At 49.8% G+C, this 23,311-nt stretch overlaps 1 long non-coding RNA gene across 4 annotated transcripts in view; it reads left to right on the top strand.

The window, feature by feature from the left end:
- LOC137222095 (uncharacterized) overlaps positions 1 to 23,311 on the top strand; it is a 192,913-nt gene that overhangs the window by 71,014 nt on the left and 98,588 nt on the right. Inside the window, exon 3 of one of the 4 annotated variants that reach the window (XR_010942320.1) lies at positions 21,701 to 23,237. The exons of 2 other annotated variants lie outside the window; for them this stretch is intronic. This is a non-coding gene — a long non-coding RNA (uncharacterized lncRNA). One more of the 4 variants, XR_010942322.1, reaches the window with a different exon arrangement.

The raw sequence follows: 23,311 nt of genomic DNA, 5'->3' as shown, positions 1-23,311 counted from the left end.
ACATAGGTAAATCAGAGACACAGGATACCGAACTTAAAATGCAGGTGGCAGAAGGATCTAAGATTCATTTTTTTTTTTTTTATGTTTCCAAGGAGAACATTGGCTTGACTTTGCTGTTAGGTATGTTTCTCCCATCCTTCTATTTTCTTTCTTCCCTCCCCTCCACCCCACCCATCTCTCTCTCTCCCTCCCTTCCTTCCTTCCCTCCCTCCTTCTCTTCTTTCTTCCTCACTCCTTCCCTCCCTCCCTCCCTCCTTCCCTCCCTCTTTCCCTCCCTCCCTCCTTCCCTCCCTCTTTCCCTCCCTCCCTCCCTCTCTCTCTCTCTGTCTCTTTCTTTCTTTCTTTCTTTCTTGTATTTTAATGAGCAGGGATAATTTTGCCTCTAAAAAGATAAATTACAAAATAATTTTCAGTCCTTCTGTCATTGCCTGGATGCCCCCAAAGCTCCCTCCCAGTCTCCATCCTCACCCCCTCCACTTCAGCCTCTACTCAGCCTCAGAGGGATCTTTGAAGCCACCAATGGCATTGGGCCACTTTCCTGTTTGAAACTCACCAGTGCTTCCTGAAAGCCCAAGGCTATCTGAGTCCATTGTCCTCTGTAGCCTGGTTGATCCCTGACCTTTGTAACCAGAAGTAGAGTTCCCTGAACCACAGAGCAGCCTCCTGCCTCTGGGCCTTTGCTCAAGATGTACCTGAGAGAACAAGTCAGGTCTGGGCAGCTTTGTCAGGATTTCAGGGTGCAGCAGCCAAAAGAGAACAGGTTTGGGCTCCATTCACTGCAGGGCTCATTTTAGGTAACACTTCCTCCAGGAAGCCTTCCCTGATGCCCACCCTTTGTTCTCACAGCCTCTCTGCTAACCACATCAAAGCACCCTGAACTGTTCACAGTGCTTTTAAATTTCCCACCTGTGTGTCTCTTCGAGTAAATTACGGCACCCCAAAGGCAAGAACTGGGTCTTAGTTTTCTTTGTTTCAGTAGTGACTGCACAGACTCTGGCACTGTGGCAGTCGAATATCAGCTCCACGAGGATGGGGATTTTGTCAGTTTTGTTTATCTGTGAATTCCAAGTGCCTAGAACAGTGCCTGGTACATGTAGACATGTCATGAACGTTGATTAAATGAATGAATGGATGGATGAATGGATGCTACACTGTACTGAGTAGAATTCTACTACTTAGTAGCTGTGTGAGCTTGGGTCAGACACTTAACCTCTCTGCACCTCCCTTTCTTCCTCTCTAAATGACGATATTAAATAGTACTATTCTTTTTTTGTGTGTGTGGTACACAGGCCTCTCACTGTTGTGGCCTCTCCCGTTGCGGAGCACAGGCTCCGGACGCGCAGGCTCAGCGGCCATGGCTCACAGGCGCAGCCGCTCCGCGGCATGTGGGATCTTCCCAGACCGGGGCACAAACCCACATCCCCTGCATCGGCAGGCGGACTCTCAACCACTCCGCCACCAGGGAAGCCCGATAGTACTATTCTTGAAGCATCACTTTGAGGATTGGTGAAAAGACGCATGTGAAAGTACCTAACAAATGTCAGACACATAACCCAAGCTGGTTGCATGTGAATCTAAGTCTGACCCCAAAGGCCTGGGACTAATTCCCGGTGGGCCTTAGGTTGTCCATCTGAGTCAGAGGCCCTCTCCCCTCCCTATGTGGTCCACAGGAAAAGCCATCACAGGTCTGTGCTCCTTCTCCTCGGCCAGGGGCCCTCTGGGGGTCACCTCTGACCGCCGGGTCAGTGAATCTATTGTGCAGGGGCTGTTGATGGCTGGGCAGCTCCATCGACTCCCCAGAGCCCAGCTGGTCCGTGCAGCCACGGTCATGGTCCCCATTTCCTGAATGGCTCTTTCTTTAAATAGAGGCGAACTCTTTGGCAGCCACAGGCAGCTCCTAACTCAGCCAGCTGTCTGACCACTGTCTCAGGTCACTTTGGGTTCAGAAATTCTAGAAAGGAGGCAGCAGGGAGGTGGAATCACACAGACCTGGACTCCAGCGCTGCCTCCCCCCACTTCTGTCTGTGTGACACTGGGCAAGTAACTTCATGTCTCTGAGCCTCAGTCTCCGTATCTGTGAAATGGGGAAACCAGACCTATCCAGTGGGGCTGTTGTGAGGAGTAGAGACAATGCATATGATTGTCCTGGTAAAGTGGTACTCACTAAAGAGTTATATAAATATCATATATATATATATATAAAATCTTATAAAGGAGTATAAGATGTGAGAGTTATATAATTATGAAGATGATGATGACGGTATCCGCATTTCAATGAACTACTTTATGTAGACCTAGCATCAGGGAGAAGAAAGAAGCAATGTGCACATGTGCTTGTGCACATGTGCGTGTGTCTGTATATTTATAGATAGACATATATGGCATATAAATACACACTTTGCATTATGCAAGAGAAAGTGACGTCACAGGAAACATGCATCGATATTATTGGGCATGTTTGTGTAAATGAATGGGCAACGAAGCACCTGGAATGCCCGCTCAGTGGGGTAATGGTGCCTGAACACAGGCCAATGTCTTCCTGTTGCTAATACATAAAGAGAGGGCTCCTGGACGCGGCCTCCTAGCTCTGCAGCACCTGCTCGTCTGTACCACACTCACCCACGTTCTCGTTGCTGCCACCACATGGGGCTTTTCCTGTCCCCCACACCAGGACCAGTCACCCTGTAACAGAGCTTTATAGCACTGTTGATTTCACCTTCAAAAGTACTTGCCACCGTTGATATTTTACCCTTATTTGTAATCATCTATTTACATGTCTCCTCCCAAAGCGCACTGTTAGCTGCAGTGAGGGCAGAGGTCCCATCTGATTTTGCTTTCCATTTTATCCTCAGTACCCACTGGAGTGTATGGTACAGTGTAGATGCTTGACTGGATGGATGGATGGATGGATGGACCTATGGATGGATAGTTGGACGGATAGATGGATAGATGAGTGGTCGGATGGATGGAAGGACTGATGGATAGATGGATGGATGGATGGATGGATGGATGGATGGATGGTCAGATGGACAGTTGGATGGATAGATGAGTGGTCGGATGGATGGATAGATGGATGGATGGATGGATGAATATCACAGACCTACCCTTGAGGAGATTACTGTCCATTTGGATTAACAAGATTTAGACCCATAAAATGGTCAGTAGTAACTCAAGGCACTTTGTGGTCCAGTGTCTTTGATGGAAGGACCTATTCCTGTGAGAGGAATTAAGAAGAGGAAGGGCCTTATGGCTGGCAAGTGGGGAGGAAGCCCATGATCATCTCCTTGAAGGACAGAGATTTTGTTGGTATGAAACAGGAGACACATTCTCAAAAGACCCAAGGACAACCTCTTCCAATCGTGAACACCCTTTCTGTGTCTTGGCTGAAATTCCATACTGTACTGTTTCAGTTCCTCACGTCTTTATTAGCCATTCCCCCTGCCAGGCCCTGGGCCAGGTTCTGCTGACACAGACAAACCAGAGGGTGCTTGTCTGAGAGCCTCAGAATCTGAGAGACAGATCTATAAACATAGTACAACCATGCAGGCCACAGAAGAAGGGTGTCAGCACAGAGGAGGAGCATGACAATCTGACCACTTTGGTGAGACAAAGAGTCAGAGGAGGTGGTGTTTAAGCTGATTCCTAAAGGATGGACAGGAGATTGTCCTGGTAGAGAAAGAAGCACAGGCAAAGCAGAAGACCAGATGAGAGCTTGTGGCTTCCTGGCCTGAGTGCCTACTGCTCACGGGGAAGGTGAGAGACGACGCTGGGAAGTTTGGTGGCCCCACTGGTTGGCTAAGGCCTTAGACTTTATTCTGGAGGTGATGGGGAGCTCTCGTTGGCATTTAAGCAGGAGGGAGACCTGGTCACGCTTGAGGCAGAGTAAAAAAGGGGCAGGAGGGGAAGAGGTGGAGGCAGGGAGGCTGGTTGGGAGGCCACAGCAAATTTGAAAGTGGTGCAGGTCTAGAGGCTCCAAACAGATTGGGCACTTCCTTTATTCATCTCTAAAAGTGGAGGAGAGGCAGGTAAAGATTTCTTATCCCACTTTCAACCCACGGGGGTGGGGAGTTGATGATTGTTTTTCCTGCTGTAAGAAATTCAAGACATCTGACCCCGCCCCTGCCCCACCTCCCAGGTAAAGAGCGCATTTCACAGCGCTGTCTGGCCTTGGATCCTTTTGCCACACACCACCCGACCCAGATGCAGAAAGGAAGGGCAAGCCCCTCTGAGCTGCAGGAGGCAGAGCACAGGGCTGGGCTTCTGTAGGGAGGAGGGGAGGAGAGGCACTTCATGGGCAGGCAAGGGATTGGGCGGGGTGGGGGGGAAGGAAAGAATGTGGGAAAGTAAGGACTGTAACACTTGGTAAGATCCAAACTGAAAGGAAAAGTGGGGAACCTAGAGAAAGGGCCCGACTGTGACCACAGGCAGGATTTTCTATCTGCAAATGGATATGAGGAGGAAGATTTCATTTGCCATGTGTTTGGGAGAAATGACTCAGGGTTACACAACAGAGGTAATATGGTACAGGTGTTATGTATAGCTCTGTCTCCCAAAACATTTTTTTACAAAAAAAAACACTCTAGGGCCAGAATCATAAATGCATGACTATAGGACAGGGCAGGTCACATAAATGAGGGAAGTGGGCCACGTGTTCAAAACAAAGTGGGTCAAACATAATGGTACACTGCAGGCAACACCAGGCTGTAGTAACCAGGAGGCAATAGAGAGGGGTGGAGACTGTGACAAACAGAGTGCACAGAGCCAGCCAGAGGAAGCAGCACCAGGTCAGCTCCAACAGCTTGTTGCCATGAATGAATACAGGTCCAGGGTGGCCCCGTCTTCTGATTAAAAAAAAAAAAATTCAGAAATTTGGATTTTTATATGAAACTTCCTGATTTGTAAATTGTAGCAGCTAGTTCAGGTATTTTTCTAATCATTGTGCTGCCTGTCCTGTACAAACAGGCAAGCCCACCCAGCCCGTGGAACACCTGTGTGCCCCTCTGCTCTACTCCCACCTTGCAGTCAACTGAAAACACATGTTGTGTAGGTTCTGCTGCCTTCACTCGTGTCCCCGGCTCTCCCAATGGAGGTCTGGAGAGAGAACTGAACTGGGGGTCAGGGTGTGGCATTTACTCCCCAATCCTACGTCTAATGGGATTCCTAGAGCAGGCCCTTTGACCTCTCCAGGCCTCAGTTTACCCCACCTATATAATGGCAGGAAGATCTCTAAGGGCTCCGCTAGCCAAAATTCTCTTCTCCGGTCTCACCTTCCTTAAATCACTACCACCTTCCATTACGTAAGGCCCTACTATGTGTCAGGCCCTGTGCTACCCCTCCCAAGCTCACACAGCTATTAATGTAGCAAGAGCTGGTTTCCGGCCCAGAACTGTGTGACTCCAAACGCCATTGGCTTAAACACTCTATTCTACCATCTCCAGGAAAAGCAAATTATTAAATAATTCAGGCGATGCTCAGGGGAAAAGAAAAGAAGTTCAGTTGCTTCTCATGCTGCTACCCAACTTCTAGGAGACCCAAAAAGCGATTTTTGGTAGCTCATGGGCCAGTACAGATTTTTGATGATTCCAACTTTGCAAAAGGCAGGAGACCAGAGAATGTCACCAGAGGCCAGAGGAACGACCAACACCAAATGCACTAGATGTCTCAGCTTGGCAGCCCAAGCTGGGCTCCCCCAAGGCTTTAGGCAGGCCTTTAGACAGGGGCTTCAGTTTGCACGAAGGGCAGAGGGAGCCCCAGGGAAAGAACTGACCTGCAGAGAAAGAGAGTTGGGGTGCATGGGCAGGCCAAGAGCATGGCCTCTGCTAGGGGTTGCTGGTGACTTTTCAGGCAGCTCAGGCTTGTCCCTTTACTCTAGTGTGGGGACCGGGATGGAAACCAGAAGTCCTATTTAATTAAAGTGCTTCCCCCCAAAATTGCCTTTTCTTCAGTTAATTCAAATGTCACCACTTTCCACTCAGTGGTTGAAATCAAAACTCGGACGATCCTTGGCCTCTTCTTTCCTCTCAAGCCCCAAATTCAATCCATTGCCAGATTCTGTGACCCTCCCTGAAATGTCTCAAGAACCCGTTAGCTCCCCTCCGTCTACATGTGACTCCACAGCCTCCCTGCCGGTCTCCAGGGTCATTCTTACTCCTTCCCAATCTACTCTTAACCCAGCAGCTGGAGAAATTTTTATAAAATGCAGATCTGGCCTTTTTCACTCTTCTGCCCTGAAACCCGTTGGTGGCTCCCCAGGGCACCATTAATAAAACCCAGGCTTTTCTCCATGACCTACAAATCCCTCCATCCTCTGGCCCTGACGCACTACACTCCAGCCACCCTGGCCTATTTTCAGTTCTTCCAATGCTTTGAGTTCTTTCTGGCTTTGGAGTCACACTGACCTGGATTTGAATCCCAGGTAACCTTGGGTAGGTGACTGTACCTCTTTGAGCCCCACTCTGCTTACCTCTAAAATGGGTATAATTGTGTAGCTTATTTCAAGGCTTAAACAATACAACCAACCTATGTGGAGCACTCTTTTGCCGGAAACCTACGGAAAAGGGAGAAGAGAGGATGAATTTAGTCTAGTGACAATTTTACCTGCCACCTCTACTTTAACAACAAAATAAGTCGAGATGTTCATAAATTTTGGCTTCTTTTTAAGTGAGCTATACAGTGAAGTATCAACTATTTTCAGTTTTTAAAGAAAATTACAAAGTCTATGCCACCTTGTTTTGAATGTTGTATTACTCCCTCCCTTGCTTTTCTTTTTTTTTTTTTTGCGGTACGCGGGCCTCTCACTGTTGTGGTCTCTCCCGTTGCGGAGCACAGGCTCTGGATGCACAGGCTCAGCGGCCATGGCTCACGGGCCCAGCCGCTCCGCGGCATGTGGGATCTTCCCGGACCGGGGCACGAACTCGTGTCCCCTGCATCGGCAGGCGGACTCTCTACCACTGTGCCACCAGGGAAGCCCCCTTGCTTTTCTTTATATTTGTATGCCCTGTTTATGGATTCCTAAACAATGGCTAGCTAGTTTTGGCTGCATGGGAACTTTGCATAAATGAAATCGTACGTATGTGGCCTGTGACTTGCTTCTTTCACGCACATTAGGGTTTGGGAGCCCCCAAGCCCACGCACGCAATGGTTGATTTGTCTTCACTGCTGTGTTGTGTTCTATTGGAGGAATATCGCCTAGTTTCCTCACATGTTCCCCTCTCTGTGGACATTTGGGCTGTTCCCATCTTTGCGATTGTGAATGGTATTGCTGAGCACGAGAGGGTGCATCTCCCGGCTCTTGTGTGCAGGAGTTCCTGGAGGGTTCACAGATAGGAGGGCAGTTGTGGATCCCCGGGTACACGTGTGTTCAGCTGAACTGGGGAATGCCAAACTGCTTCCAGAAGGATCATTCTGCGAGGATTCTCCCACCAGTGACGGATGAGAATGCCCATCGCTTCACATCCAAGGGCATCTCCTTTCAAGCTTAGTTTGTAAGAATGGTCAGGGCATCGTGCAGCACCTATAGTTTCTGCCTGAGCCCACCAGAACCTTGGCTGGACCTCTACTCGGACCCTCCAGTGTAGGGCCTGGACTGATGGCAGTCTTGAAGAAGCCCAGAAACAGTGGAGCCTGCTTTTCTAGAACAAATTTGAGACCCCTCAGCCAGTCTGGCCGGGGGAAATAAGACCATTGTGTTCCTCTGCCCAAAACCTTTCAAAGGCGCCCAGCTCATCTGCATTAAAGTTCAAAGTCCTTCCTGTGCCCGCGTGCCACCATCTCCTGCACTAACCTCCTTCTGTGTTTGAACTCACCAAGCGTGTCGCTTGGGGATTTGCCCTCATGGGTCCTCTTCTGGAACACTCTTGCCCGGGTTTCCCCTTGGCCCCTTGCCCACTCAGGCCCTTCGGGTCTGTGCCCAGGGACCTTCTCTGGTCACCCCATCTAGAAGATAGGCCACCACCCATCACTCTCTGTTCCCTGCCCCACTCTATTTTTCACGCAAACGTGACCACGCAATGCAACGCTTTATACACCGGTGTTCATCTGTTTGTTGTCTGCTTCTCCCCCTGGATGTGAGCTCCAGGAGACAGGGATGCATCTCATTTCCTGTTGTGTCCACCGTGCCTAGAGCAATGCCCGCTTAGGAAGTATTTGTTGAATGAATCAATGAATGAATGAGTCACTTGTCATACTTTAAAACCTCAGCTTTGGAGACTGGTTCAGTACTGAGTTCTTTTCATTTAACAACATTCCTTACTAAAGTCTTCTGCAGAAATGAACAAAGTAGGGTTCTCTCATTACTATGCGTGAAAACACTCAATGATCCACATAATCTATATATACACATATATACAAAAAGTAATCTCTTCATATTCATTTTGTTCCACCTTTCTTGCCCAGCAGCTAATGTTAGTAGTCGTCACGCTGAGACACACACAAAAATAGGGCTTTCAGTTGCTTTTACCAAAAAGTGGGATTCTGTTATTGACATTATTCTATATATTGTTTTTCTCATTTAACTGTGTCCAGAGACATCAATCCAGATTATTGGCTATATAGCTAATTTCTTTTTTAAATTGCATTAATATTCCATTGTGTGGGTGACCCATAATTTACTCAACCAGTCCCCAGTTGATGGACATGCAAGGATTGTTTCCAGATCTTTGCCACTGCAAACACTGCTGCAATAAACATGTGATACTTATAAATCTTGTCCACTTGTGTTTGTTTTGTTGGATAGATTCCCATGTAAAGGATTACTTGGCCCAAAGATATGCGTAATTTTGTATTTTAATAGATATGGCAAGGTTACTTTCCAAGAAGTCATTTGTCCTGCCCCTTTGCTTTCCCAGGTGACTTTCTTCACTTCTGTCTTCCCCAGTCCTGGCCCCCTACTCCCATCCCACCCGAGGTTACCCAAAAGTTGGATACATCCTGAACTTCTTCCCTGGAAGCCTGGTTTCCAGGCACATAGTTGCTCCTGGCCAGTCTGCTTATTTAGGGAAAGAGATTCCAGCCCGATTCTCCTGCAGGTGCCTCGACCACATTCTCTTCAGCTACTCAGCTAAGCCCAGTCTGGTCAGGAGAGGCGGCTTCAGGAGCAAACACAGAGAAAGGGCAAGGGGGGGAGGAGGAGAGAGGAGGGAAGTGGCTATTGGAATAAGGGCATGTTCTCCATGGTCCCCTTTCTGTTCCGACTGTCTTGTAGCTAATGTCATCCTAATGATGATGATGACAATCATAGCAACAAAAATAAGAATAACTGTCAGCATTTACAGCAGTGCTTCTCAACGGGGGGAGATTTTGCCCCCGCCAGGGGACATTTGACATTGTCTGGAGACATATTTTGTTGTCACAACTTGGAAGGGGGGAGGCTATTGGTATCTAGTGGGTTGAGGCCAGGGGTGCTGCTACACATCCTATACTGTGCTGGACAGCCCCCAACCACACATACACAACAATGAATTATCTGGCCCCAAATGTCAATAGCACCAAGGCTGAGAACTCCTGATTTACGGTGTGCTTACTGTGTGATGAGAGCTGTGCTAGGTGCACCATCTAATTTAGTTCCCACACTATTCTTTGAGCTAGGATTAACATCACACCCATTTTTCAGATGAGGAAACTGAGGCTCAGAGAGGTGAAGTTACCTGCTCAAGGTCCACAGCTTTGGGGTGGCAGCAGAAGCATTTGAACTCTGGTCTGCTTGACTCCACTATTACAAATGGTCTCTGGTTCCCCCTTTTTTCCTGTCCTTGTGACTGAGTGCCAGGGTCAGGTGGCTTCGTGCTGTAGCAGCAGTTGGAGTGTCTAATACAAACCATGTGCCAAAGACTTGTGTGGGGTGAGGGCCTGGTGTGATCTCGGTCCCTCCCATGTACCTCTGGGACAGTGGAGCGGTCTCCTTCTGATTCCCTCAGCCCCTGAGCTCCCTGTGGGGACGGGGGGGGGGGGTACTTTCCTCCTTGCACCCAGACACGTGGCTCAGGCCCAGCTCACATCATCTGTGAACTGGGAAGCTGGCAGCCAAGGGGGCACGTGGGCAGCCGATCCTGTTATGTCTGATGTGACATTCCCAAGCGAAAGGTGGGCTGTTCTGTACTATAGCTGGGAGTATATATTCACATCCTCTGCTTGTGTGCGTGTGTGTGCGTGTGTGTGAGTTCACCTGTATGTGTATTGATTTGTATGTGTCATGGTGGATCTGTGGATGTGAGTATAAGTTTGAGATTGTGCTACGTGTCTTTGTGCCTAGGTATCTTTCTTTGTGTACGTGGTGCCTTTCTTTCTGTTTGCCTGTGTTTGAATATCCAAGCGGACATGTCTGCGGGCTTGCTTACTTCTGACTGTGTTAGTGCTGTGTCCGTGTGTCCGTGTATATGTAGGTGACTGTGGGCATGGTTGTGCCTATGTGTGTGTGAAATGAGTCTGTGTACCTGTGTGTGCACACATGAAGGTGTGTTGATGTGTTTTTATGTACACAGATGTTTGTGGGGGATGTGTCTGTAGCTACCTATCTGTGTTTGAGTATACAGTGTGTCTGCCTGTAAACGCGTACCAGTGACTATGTAGGCTGTGTGTTTGTGTGTGCATGTAGATGGCGGTGACTGTGGGCAGTGTCTGTGTGTGTGTGTGTGTGTGTGTGTGTGTGTGAGAGAGAGAGAGAGAGAGAGAGAGAGAGAGAGAGAGAGAGAGAGAGAGATTCCAGGATGTTATCAACACAGACGAAGCTACAAACACTGCTCTTCATTTGTTCATTGCAGCCTCCGAGGGTCTCAGCATCTTACCTCTGCTTAGGTCAGAAGAGGTAACCATGGGCAGGAACATCATGGGACCCAGGCTCTCCCTCCCTGCTTCCTGCTTGCCCCCATGGAGCCAGATGTCAGGGACAGAGGTTCTATAGCCTTGCGCTGCCAGCCAGTCACCGAGGTTGAACATTTCCCGAGCCCTGAGGCTGTGTTTGCTTATAGGGTCACTGCACACAGGCAAACTGGCTTGAGCGCTTTCCCTCTGTGGGCTGGGGCGAGTGGGTGCTGGGCAGCAGGTAAACTCGGGTTGCAGTTTCCCTCCATGGAATGGGCTGGCTTAATCAAGGTTTGTTTCACCTCAAGAAGTTTAACCTTGGAGGTGCATTCACTGCCTCGTTCATTTCAAGCAACATGTGCTAAACTCTGATGTTTTTGCCAAATCTGTACACATCCTCTAACTGTTATTTACTTAACATTTAAAAACACTGATCTGCTTTTAAAAATGTAAATACCTAAATTTTATTTATTCAAAGCAATTATATCTTATGTAATCAAAGATTAGATGTGCTACTTACACATATATATATATTTTAAATTTATTTAATACATATTAAAATAAAAGGCACGAATCCCAATACTCCTTCAGATCATCTTGCTTGCCCCTTGTCGGGATGCGAATGGCCTGCAAGTCCCCTCTTGCCATCAGCTTTAAAGGCAACAGTCTGTGTCAGGAGATCTGATTTCCTTACGACTTGCTCAGAAAGACACCTTTTGCATGAAAACAGGCCGGTCTGGTGTACCTGCCTTCAGTTACTGGGAGAGAGGTTTCCACACCCCCAGATGGAAAATGCTTAGTCTCCTCAGTCAGAGCAGGATGCCCAGGGAGCTGGGAAGGCAGTGCTGGAGGGCAGCTTCAAGGAGATTCTGAGGAGCTCCAGAGGAGCTCTCTGCCGTCTTTCCTTGGTCAGGATCCTCCCCTGGGGAACCAACAGCTCAGTGGTGTCACTGCCTTGGTGATCCTGGGCGGAGTGGCAGGCACAGAACTCCTCCCTTTGCAGGTGGAGAGGATAGAAGGGGAGGGCGGGGGGGGGGGTGGGAGAAGGGAGGGAGAAGAGGGGGACAGATGCCCAGACAGATGGGCCTGGCGGCCAGCTCTCCCGGCCTAATGAATTTCCTTCCCTGGCCCTCAGGCAGGTCAGAAAATGAGACCAATGACAGCATCTGGGATGATTCCAGGACGAGGCTAATAAATCAGGCGTGGGATGAACCCTGCTTTCCTGGAGATGGAGGGAGGCAGGCGAGGCACGGGGAAAGCTGAGGAGTCCCTGGGGCCCTGCAGCAGCCGGCCTTTGGGTGACACCGGAAGGAGCGCCCTTCTGACAAGAGTCGGTGGCCTCGGAGGCACTGGTTGTGCAGGGTTGGGTCCCCAGAGCTGACTGGTGGGTGGGTACGGGGGCTTCCTGACCTCTGGGCCTCAGCACAGACCCCTCTCCTCCACTGTCACTTCATTCATTCCTTCAAATCCACTGTTCTCCAGGAAGGCATCATTCCTCTTCAGGGAAGCCTTCCTGGACCCCGAGGGGCTCCATCCATGTGCCCCTAAGGGTCCCTGCACTTCCACCCTCAGCTCCCCCGCCGATACACAGGCAGGATTCATCTGCTTCTCTTGTGGAATGCAAGCTCGTGGGGCAGGGGTGGCCCCTAGCCCTCGTGGCCGGTGCAGTACCTGGTGTGTAATAGGTGTTGAATATTCATTCAGTTATCGTTGAGTGAAAGAAAGGAGGGAGAAGCTAGAGGTAGTAGGGATGGTTACTTCTCTGGGGGAGCAAATCCCACCCGTCCCTGGATGGAGGAGGCGGGAAGAAGTCTGGGCCACTCAGGCAACCTGCCAGGTGCTTCGGGCTGGTCCCGCCACTAGCCCGGGACGCGGCTTAGCCACCTATTCACCTTCCTGAGCCTCCAGGTTCCTGTCTAGGTTGTGCGAATCCAATCAGGTAGGCTATTTGGAAATGCTTTGACAGGCGTCAAGTTTCTCACACCTGCCAAGTGTTAACTATGAAATCACACACTCTCCATCCAATGGTGGGGAGGGAATGAGAGAATACCTCCTTCAACTTCATTTAGCAAAAGGGCAACCTCAGTCCCGATTAGGGCAGTGAACTTGACCCGGCTCAGACACAGGTTAAGTGAGCACAGCACTGGCTCTGGTAGTCCAGTTCTGGAACCAAACCGCCCGGGCCAGAACCCAGCTTGTGACTTGGTGGTTGTGTGCCCACAGGCGAGTCACTCACCCTCTCTAAGCCCCACTGTCTCGTCTGTGAGGCGAGGGTCCAAACGGTACCTTCCTCATGGTGTGGGTCACAGGATGAAACAAGATATTAGTAAAACTACCTTTTTATGGACTGCTGGGAGTAAAGTCCATTTCTGTTCCTGCCACGTGTTCCTCCTCCCCTGCCCCAGCCCACCATCTACATGCTAATTTCCTCCTGCCCTCTTTGCACATCCCGGGGAAAGTCTGCATTGTCCCAGGGAAGAGGATTGTGGGAGTGTGGTGTGAACGTGAGTGTGTGTGTGTTGGATGTCGGGGGCATTTGCGGATGCTCCTGTGCACACGTGCACATGCGTGGAAGTGAGAGGGCTGTATTGAAGGGCACGAAGTACTCTGCGAAGTGCAAATTTGTATCTATAAACGGGAGCGTGCTGTGAGAGGGTGAGTGGGCGTGCATCTGTGTGTGTGCATGTACATGTGTGTGTGGTGCGGCTGTGCGCCCCGTGCATGTGCACCCCCCGCTTCCTGGAGTAAAGGGAGCCGAAGTAGGAGGGAGATCTCTGTGGGTGAATTTCAGATGACAACAGAGAGGCTCTGGGCTCGCCAGGAATTCTGGGGTTTGCCCTTCCAGGCCCAGCTGGGCGAGGCTCAGGCCAGAGAAGGGATGAGGAGTCAAACCTTTGGAGGGGATATTCTGGGGCCAAAGTGAGGCTGGCCCCTGTGTGGGCAGCGCTTCCGTGGAGATATCCCTAGGGGAAGCAGGCTGTGGCACTGAACAGTGCATCTGCAGAAAACCGCCCCTCTCCACCCCCCAGCATCACGTGTCCTCAGGGACACAAAGCAGGCTGTCTCAACTCTCAAATGTCTCTCCGAGAATTTGCTACCTCTTGATTGTTGAGTCGAACATTTTGCACATCCTGTCACCTGGAGAAGGACTCACCTCTTCCCTCAGTTCCCTTTCAGAAAGACCTTCAGAAAGGGAAGGTCTCTGATTGGTCTGGGTTCAGCCAATCAAAACTGCTTGAGGTAGGAGGGTACCATGATTGGCTCAGTTTGGACCAAACGACAGAGGTTGGGGAGCAGGGTCATATGCGACATGGCCTCTCCAGAGAGAGGTTCAGTGGTTGGAGTGGGGACAGAGTTATTCCCAGGAAAGGGGAGTGGCAGCCAGGCAGGTAGGATCATGGTTATTGATTACACCCGGTCCTCTGCCCAAATGCTTGAATTTTCTTCAGAGGTTTATTCGACTGGACCCCAAAGGTGTTTCAGTCTCCAGGGGCTCCTATTGAAACCCCTATTAAACTCACGCTGAAGTTGAAATCGGCTGCCAGGGATTTGAAATCCTATGGGAATAGGGTAAGAACAGATGCCTATGGGACGGCTTTGCAATTTGGCTCCAGGACCTGCTAGTGCATGCATAAAACATAAAGAGAAACAGCTTGGGAAAAACACAGGCTTTGAAGTCAAACGAGGCTGGGATCAAATCTCCATTCGGCTTTCCCAGGAGCTGGCTGTGTGGCTTTGGGCAAGTTACTTCACCTCTCTGAACCCCTGTAAAACCAGGAAATGAACACAGTGGGGCTGTCATGAGGCCTTCTGGATGAGTTCAGGTATGTCATTCACAGCTTATCGATGCTCACTGAACAGGGGCAGCTGGATGCCTTCTTTAGTTCAACCTGGTTGGTCCTTATCCTCTGGTGACCAGATCACAGATCTTGTGAGCTATGTATCCTTAACCAGAAAATGAGGCCACACATTCTCCTGGCAAAGCAAGCACTGTGCTTTCCTGATTTCCCCATTCAGTTAGAGGCAGCAGGGAGAAGTGGAACAGGCATAGCTTTGAAGTCAGGTAGAACCAGGCTTGAATCTCACCAATGCCACCATCTAGATGTGTGATCCTGGGCAAGTCACTTCTCCTCTCTCATCTGATCTTTAAAAGATAGGTAATTCTTTCTCAGAAGCTGCATGTGAGGATTAGATGCAATAAAACACATAACTGCCCAGCATACGATACCACTGCCCAGTCACTGATTTTAAAAGATCATACTGAGTACCTACTATTCATTCAATTAACTGACAAGTATTTATGGAGTGCCTCCATGTGCCAGAAATTCTACTAGTTGCTCACAGCCACGTACAAAACAGACTGTCTCTCATCATCACAGCCTAGCATATGTGATGGAGATAGACAACAAACCAATAGATGAATAAAAGTCTGGTGTCAAGTAGGGGTACATTCTTTGAGGAAAAACAAAGGGAATGGGGATAGTAAGCGATGGGACAGGTGTTTGGAGCAGAGGATTCGATGTGAGTTCAAATACTGCAAGCCAGTTGTGTGAATTGCCAGGGGCCAGAGATGGAAAGACCCAGTTCCTCCCTTCTAGGAGCTGGCATTCCAGCGGGGAGACAGAGAGAAAGCAGAAGGTGTGGTTGGAACTGGAATGGAAACATGCAGAGGGAGGTGCTCTCTACAGACCCGTGTGCTTACTGAAGCCTGGCTCTGTCCCCCATACCCTTTCTCTCCTGGGAGTGAACTAACCCTGCTCATAATCCCGTGGGATTCAGAAATCCAGTTAGCAGCATCGTGCTCCCCTGAATGCTGCAGGCCCCAGGCATTTCTTTGGACATCTGTGGAAGTAAGATTGTAACCTCCCTGCCTACTCCCCGTCTGCCTCCCACTCCTCTCTCCAGGGTGCCCTGAGCAGAGGCAGGAGGGCTTGATGTTCAGTGGTTCTAACGCTGACTCGGTGCTTACTGGCCGTGTGACCTTGGATGGGCCCTTCCCTTCTGAGCCTCACCTTCCTCATCTGGGAAATGAGGATAATAATGGTGCAGAGTGATAGTGTTTCGAAAGCGCCTCTCCCAGGGTCCATCCAACCAATGAGATGCCACTGCCCTGCTCTCCTCTTCCATCCCCTCTCCTCCTCCTCTTACTCCGCCCTTGTTTGAGTTCTCTTCAATCTGGGGAGCAGGTCTGTGCTCCCCTTCAACGTTCCATGACACACCAAGGGTGGGAGAGGGCGTGGCATTTCAAGTGAGGAAAACGTGAAGTCTTGCCTTGGCCATTCATTGCATTCATGTAATCTGGGACACTCCCTTACCCTCTCTCTCCCTTATCTCCCTCATCGGCCAGGCACAGAGGAATAATGATCCCCGCCTCCCAGACAGGTGGTGAGGGTCCGTGAATATAATGCAGAGAAAGGACCTGGAACATCTCAGATGCCTGTTAAGTGGCAGCTGTTGTCTTTCATTTCTAGACCTCGGCACTTCATCTGAAAACGAGTGACGTTTACCCAGCACTCACCATGTGCCAGGCTTTACCTGTATTAGCTAACACTGTGGTATTTTCATTATCTGCCTTCTATTTGAGGTTACTGAGCCAGGAGAGGTTAAGTAACTTGCCCAAAGCCCCTGAAGTTAGTAAGTGCTGGGTTCAACCTTCACAGCCCAGTATCTGGCTCTGGGTAGATCCAGCCTAGAGTAGCCACTGCGGCGCTCTCTGCCTCTCAGCTGTCAAATCACTCTAATTGCTGTTCCTGGTGTAGACTGCTCAGCCCCTGAGAGCCTTGGTGCTATGAGAAGATGCACTCGGCCCAGAGCAGGGGCCGAGTCCTACTCTGTCTCCCGGTGCACTGTTTGAATTCTCTGCAGAGCATCTGTCACTCCCACAGGGCTAGATTGTCAGTGAGGGCCCCTCCTGCCCTCGAGGAGCCGAGAGTCTGGTGGCAGAACATCGTAGGGTGGCCAAGCAGAGCTGAACAGGCGCTGAGTCCAGCAGCCTGGATCTGAAACTCAGCTCCAGCACTTAAGAGCTGTGTGCCTTTCGGTAGGTCTCCGAGCCTCAGTTTCCTCATCTGCAAAATAGGGATAATAATCCTAGTGCCACCCCTGAGGGTTGTTTGAGGAGGGAGTGACTATGCATAAAGCACGTAGAAAAGCCCTTGGCTCACAGGGAGTGCCCAGCGATGGTCGCTTTTAGAGGAGGAAAAAGCCAGAACCATCTGCCCCGTATGCAGGGCCAACTAGGGCGTGTGCTCTAGGAACGGCTCCGGCTGGCTCCTTGTCTCTGCTTCCCAAGGCTGGTTCCCCACGGGGATCCATTGCAGGCCTCTGTCTCCTCCTTGGGAAACTCATCTACTCTCTGAGCTTCCCAAAGGATACCTTTATTTCAGGTTCCTGTCCCTCAGGTGTCCAGCCTGTTTGCCTGTGGGTGCCCAACTACCAAGTACAATCAAGCAGGGTCCCAGTAAGAATTCATCATTATGTGCCAGGATGGCCACCAACCCTGGGCAACTCCCATTCACATTCCCCATCTCACACCCTCCCCACCATCTGTGGCCAATTCCAACTGGTCCCATCTAGCACTGCTCTGAGGGCCAGCCCTACTTCTCCCCCACCCCACCAGCCCAGCCTGGCCCACCCCATCCTGGCCCACCCCATACTCAACTTGGGTCTTATTTAAAGCCATCTTCGGGGTTTCCCTGGTGGTGCGGTGGTTAAGAATCCACCTGCCAGTGCAGGGGACACAGGTTCGAGCCCTGGTCTGGGAAGATCCCACATGCCGCGGAGCAACTAAACCCATGTGCCACAACTACTGAGCCTGCGCTCCAGAGCCCGTGAGCCACCATAAAAAAAAAATTCCCTCTTGCTTGGAGGCCTGTCTTCTTGTTCTATTCAGGCCTTCAACTGATTGGATGAGGCTCACCCACAATATGGAGGGCAATCTGTTTTACCCAAAGTTCACTGATTTAAATGTTAATCTCATTTAAAAACACCCTGCAAGGTGACACATAAAATTAAGCATCACATATGTTATCTGCCCAGTGCTCTGCTCCATGCTGAGGAGAATACCAAAAGAAAAAAAAAAAAAAAAAGAGAGATTCCTGACATTCTAAAGCTCAAAGTTTAGTGAAGAAGTCATCCTGATTCTGTTATCAGTCTCAACCTGGGCTTTAAGCTCTTTGTCCGCTCCATGACACCTACCATGCTTGTCTTTTCTGAGGAGGGACGTGAGCTTTCGTGCTGGTTCCCACATAATCCTCTCTCTGTCTCATTCCCGGCTCCTGGGAATTCTGCTGCCTTGAAGGGGTCACCATTGTTTTATCTTCCTGGCACTTCACCCACTTCTTTGGGTGAACTACTCCTCCTGCTCCTACCTCATGATCTGCCTACCCCCTGCCCAGGAGTGACCATGTGACCCAGGCTGGGCCAATCAGACACCTGCCTTGGGAGTTTGGGAATGAATGCTGATGGTAAGGGGCAGAGAGTCCTTCTCTGTGGTCAAGCTGAGATGTGAGAGCTTGGAGCCCATTAGCCGCCCTGGTTCCAGGCTCATAGAGTAGAGCAAGGTTGATGGGGCTAGAGAAGCAACAGTGAAAGATGAAAAGAGGATATTCTGGTGATTTTCCAGTAGCTGATTCTGTGTGTCTCTGAGACCCAGCCTCACCCCTGCCTTTCCCACCTTTTGGTCACATAAGCCAATACCATACCTCCCTGTTCCCCCACCTCTGTCTTATTCTAGCACAGAGGCTCTCAAATGGGGATAAGTTTGGCTCCCCAGGGAACATCCTGGAATATATAGAGCTATTTTGGCTTGTCACAATTCAAGGGATGCTCATGCATCTAGTGGGTAGAGACCGAGGATGTTGTAAACAGTTTACAGTGCACAGGATAGTTTCCCACAACAAAATGTCCTGGCCAAAATTTCAACAGACATTGAGGAATCCTGACGTAGAAGACCTCCTTACCAAGACCATCCCTGCTACTCAAAGCACCCCTATGGTCACATTTCTGGACTGGATTCCCTGCTTTGAAGTGTATGAGCTGGGTGACTTGAGACAGAGCATCTCACATAGCCAAGCTTCCACTTCCAATATCAAAGCTGCAGCGTCCAATATGGTAGCCACGTGCGCCTACCGTGGGCTTGAAATGTGCTAGTCCAAACGGAGGTGCACTGTAAGGATAGAAGACACACTGGATTTCTAAGACTTGGTAAGAAAAAAGAATATAAAACGTCTCAACAATTTGTCTATTGGCTACATATTGGTATGATAATATTTTACATGTATTTATTGGACTCAATGGAATATATGATTTAAATGACTTTCACCTGTTTCTTCTTACTTTGATTCATGTGGCTCATAGAAACATTAAGATTAATGATGTGGCTAATATAAAAGGATAAGGAGCGGTCAGGACCTTCATGAGGTGGATGGGATGATAGACACGGAGCCACCTTTCTGATGCCAGGTACCTAGTGCTGACAGACCTGGAAATCTGAATCTCAAAAATTGCCTTAGCTTCTCACTCCAGCATCTAAGCCAGAGCCTGGCAGACAACAGTTTGTGCTTGTGATCTCAAGGCAAAGAGCAACCCCTGTGCTTGGGATCTCAGCACAGGTTAAGTCTTAAAAAGGTTTCTTTCTCTCAGCCTGAATTTGGGTTGATCCCGTGTCTTCTTGCTGCATTCTTGGTTAACTGAAAAGGTAGGAAACGTGACTTCCCCTCCTTGTCAGCTCCCCGCAGTGCCCTGGTGTGATTTTCTGTTCATGGCTCTCACTTTCCAAACATGTTTTAGGTGACTCTGCCATTGTTATGGAAAATTCAGGGGCAAATTGGAAGATGCTGCCTGGTTGCCATGGCAATGCCAGCTACTTCTGCCTTTGCACAAGGAGAAAGCGGCCATGGGGCTGACAAGATGCGATTTGAGCCTCTGAAAACAACACACACAAGGCCTTTCCAGTCTCTTTTAACACCAGCCTTCTTCCAGACCCTCAGCACCGCCACCTGTTTTCCCGGGGTGGATGGGGGACATCCTACAGCTAATCTGCTGGTACAGTGAATGAAACACATCCCTCTGGGTAGAAGTGGAGGCTTGCATTGCCCTTGCCAGCCACCCTGAGGTGCAAAGACCTACTGCGTGACATCTTTACACATAGACATTAGTGATTTCAGCTCCTACACCAGCCTTCATGATGCTGACAGAGAGCCCTGCCCTGCTGGCCTGTTTCCTGAGCTACTATCACTGGAAATTTCCCTTTTTGGAAAGAGAGGCGTTTTGCAGTGAATGTGACAGCATGTTTTCTGATTCTTGGATGATGAAAGAAAATTATTTGTGTCTGAATGGATGGTGTTCCTAAAAAAGAGGAAAAGGCAAGTACCCCGGGCATCTTTAGGGCTTTTGCATCCCCGGGTGAGCCCTGAGTAAGTGCTCAGCAAAGAGATGTTAAATGGCTGATGGACTGCTTTAGATGGTGTTTAATCTTTACCACAACCCTGTGGATTAAAGAGTCTCATTATCCCCATTTTATAGATGAGGAAACTGAGGCTTAGCGAGGCCAAACAAGGTGCCCAGGATGACACTGCTGGCAGGCAGCACAGCCACGATTTGAATAGAGACTTCTTTTTCCAGAGGCCAAGGTCTTACACAACTTTGTAGCACTATTATGAACAAATGTGAGGGTTAACTATTATCACCCCCAATTTACATCTGAGGACACTGAGACTCCGGAGGTGAGATCAACTGCCCAAGGTCATTCAGCTAAGAAGATGCAAAGCCAGGATTTGAAACTCAGTCTATTGCGTTCCTACCTTTGCTCACCCTGCTAGGTCACTGGAATCGGCAGAAAAGCACCTTGGACACAGGAAGGTGCTTTCCGGCTGTGAATGGGCATTTCACAAGCGGAAAGCGCTCTCAGAGCCCCCAGACATGCCCAGAATGCACAAGTCCTGCCAGGCTGGGGGAGCCAGACTCCCGTCAGAGCTTGGGACTCGTGCAGTGATCTGAGCCCAGGAAGCAGCTGCACCCACAGCCCCCTCGGCAGGCCCCGTGGTGAATCAGGAGCAGGTGATCCTGCCGAGAGGGGCTGAGAACGCTTAGCTCGCTTTTGTGCCACGAGGCCCCGGCATTTGCTCGGGGAGGTTAGTCATAGCTGCTTAGCCCACGCAGATGTAACCAAGCCACTGACAACTGAAATCTCTTCTAAACATGCCCCAAGACCCCAGGGAAAAGCGTGGCTCTCTTCCTAAAAATCTACCTGGACCTTCCAAGGAGGAAGACACATGCGGGAGGAGTCTTCTGAGGACTGTCAGTGGGGAGGAAATTTCAGGCGCAGCCTGTTTCAGGGGTTCAGGAGAGATTTGCTTTCCTAGGGATTTATAGCCCAGAGAAAAGCAAGGGAAGACATCCAAGAAAGAAAAGCAAAATACAAGAGCCCCCAGTTTGTAACCAAACCACTCAGTCTTGTGATGTCACCCTGGGCTTCAACATCCCAAAGGCTGCCTCGGGCTTCTGTCTCACATGCATTTGGGGGATCCCCAGCAGGCCCACGGCCAACCTCGTCTCCACATTTTGCTTCTCTGCTGCTCCCCGCTGTTCCTCACGGTTTCTCAGCTCCAGAACGGACCCGCCTCTTCCCCCATTTCCTTCTTGGAAGAAAACAGGCTTTCGGATTCATCCGGACCTAATTTTGAATCTTCATTCTACCATTCTTAGGTGTCTGAGCAATTTGCTTCACTTCTGGAAGCCTTCATTTTCTCCTCTGTAAAACTGAGAAGGTTACACCTGTTTCTCCAGGTGATTGGGGGAGCACATGAGAAAGTGGAGGTGAAAGCCCCAGCTTAGCTTAGCCCTGGCCCATGGGCGGCATTCATCACAATTCTCTTTCCCACCTTCCCTTCGTGCTCTGCAGGGCCAGCGTGCGTGTGGTCTGGAGCCGGCTAGATGCTGAGCTGGTGGCCAAATGAAGTGCTCCTGCAGGCCTGGACACTGCCCACCCCTCTCTACCCCAGGCCACTCCTTGCTGTCCAGCCTGCCCACCTCTCATTACAGAGCCAGCCTGTAATTAGTGTGCTGCCTGGCTTCGGAGAACGTCCCGGGCAGCACCCCAAGCTCCCCGCCTCTGCGGGAGCCCCTTGATTGTCGATGAGGCCTCAGCCCTGGGCACAGAGACATCTTTGAAAATGAAGCCATGTCGGTTGTCCCCATGGCCTCCTTAACTCAGGGTTGATGAGACAAGGCCTGCATGACATGGATGGCTGGAGAGAGGGATTACCAAGGAGGCTTCTGCCCTGCCAAGGCCCAAGACTTCAGTCCTAGCAGGGAGAGTGAGGAAAAGTGTCCTGGGAGATAACTCTGAAATGTCCTCCACCAAGCTGCAGGCCACCTCACTGCAGATTCTGGAACAAGTTAAGTTTCCATGGGATTCCTTGGCATGACGGTCCTCATCCTGACATCTCAGCCTGAGACAGAGGAGTAGAGGGTACCAGAGTCAGGCAGACCTGATTTGAATCCTGGCTCTGCCTCTTATCAGTTGTGTGACCTTTGGCAGTTGACTTCACTGTCCTGAGTCTCAAATTCTCCATCCACAACATGATACTTCTGCAGCTTGTTGTGAAAATTAAATGGATGCAAACACATGGACATATATCACTCCAAACAATGAGTGATAGCTATTTTTGTTTTCTTTAGCCTGGTCCCATCCTGTTTCTGCCCTAAATGGGCCTTCCATATTGCTGTGTTTTGCACATGCGGGCCCCTCTACCTAGTTCAACAATCTCCTATGTGACTTGCTTAGCAAACTTCTATTGATCCTCCAAGGCCCAGCTCAAATGTCACCTCCTTTGTGAAGCCTTCCCAGACTCCCCAAGCAGTTAGTTACTTTTTCCTCAGTACTCTGACAGTAATTTGCTTATGCCTTTTATATGATCCTATCACATTGTATGGTAACTATATGCAATTGTCTCTCTCATCTTTTCTGCCCTCTGCCATGCCCTGACCCCTTGACTCAGCTGTGAGTTCTTGGAAGATAGAGTCTCTACTTGTCCTTCCTGGTAATTCACAGAGTGAGTGCTTTGTAATTCTTTAATCAATTGAATAAATTAGTGCATGGAACAAATAAATGAATGGGTCGGCAATTACAGAAAAGGGAACATTAGACATTAATAAAAGAAAACACAGAGAAAACCTTCCTCTTTCACCACATTTCACTCAAGCCCAGGCTGGGCTAATTGTTCAGGAAGAGAAGGAAGCGTATTCTCTGCCTAGAGACCACCAAGGATGGAGGATCATGGCCAGAAACTGGAGAAGAGGCTGAATTCTAGACCCACCTGCCCCAAGGACCTGCTGAATGACCTCAGGCCAGCCTCTCAGCTTTTCTTTGCTGTAGCACAGCCAGTTTCATCGGGCCCCCAGCCCTGGAGGTGGGAGAAGAGATACATGATCTGAGGAATGTGGAGGCCCAGCTAAGGATGCATTCCCCACGGCCCTGTCCTCTGAGGAAGGCCACACTCCTTGACCCATG

This window comes from Pseudorca crassidens, chromosome 3 (assembly GCF_039906515.1).
Source record: "Pseudorca crassidens isolate mPseCra1 chromosome 3, mPseCra1.hap1, whole genome shotgun sequence".
In the NCBI taxonomy this organism is placed as follows: domain Eukaryota; kingdom Metazoa; phylum Chordata; class Mammalia; order Artiodactyla; family Delphinidae; genus Pseudorca; species Pseudorca crassidens.
Note: the sequence above shows the minus strand (reverse complement) of the source record. Positions and strands in the feature narration are given on the sequence as shown.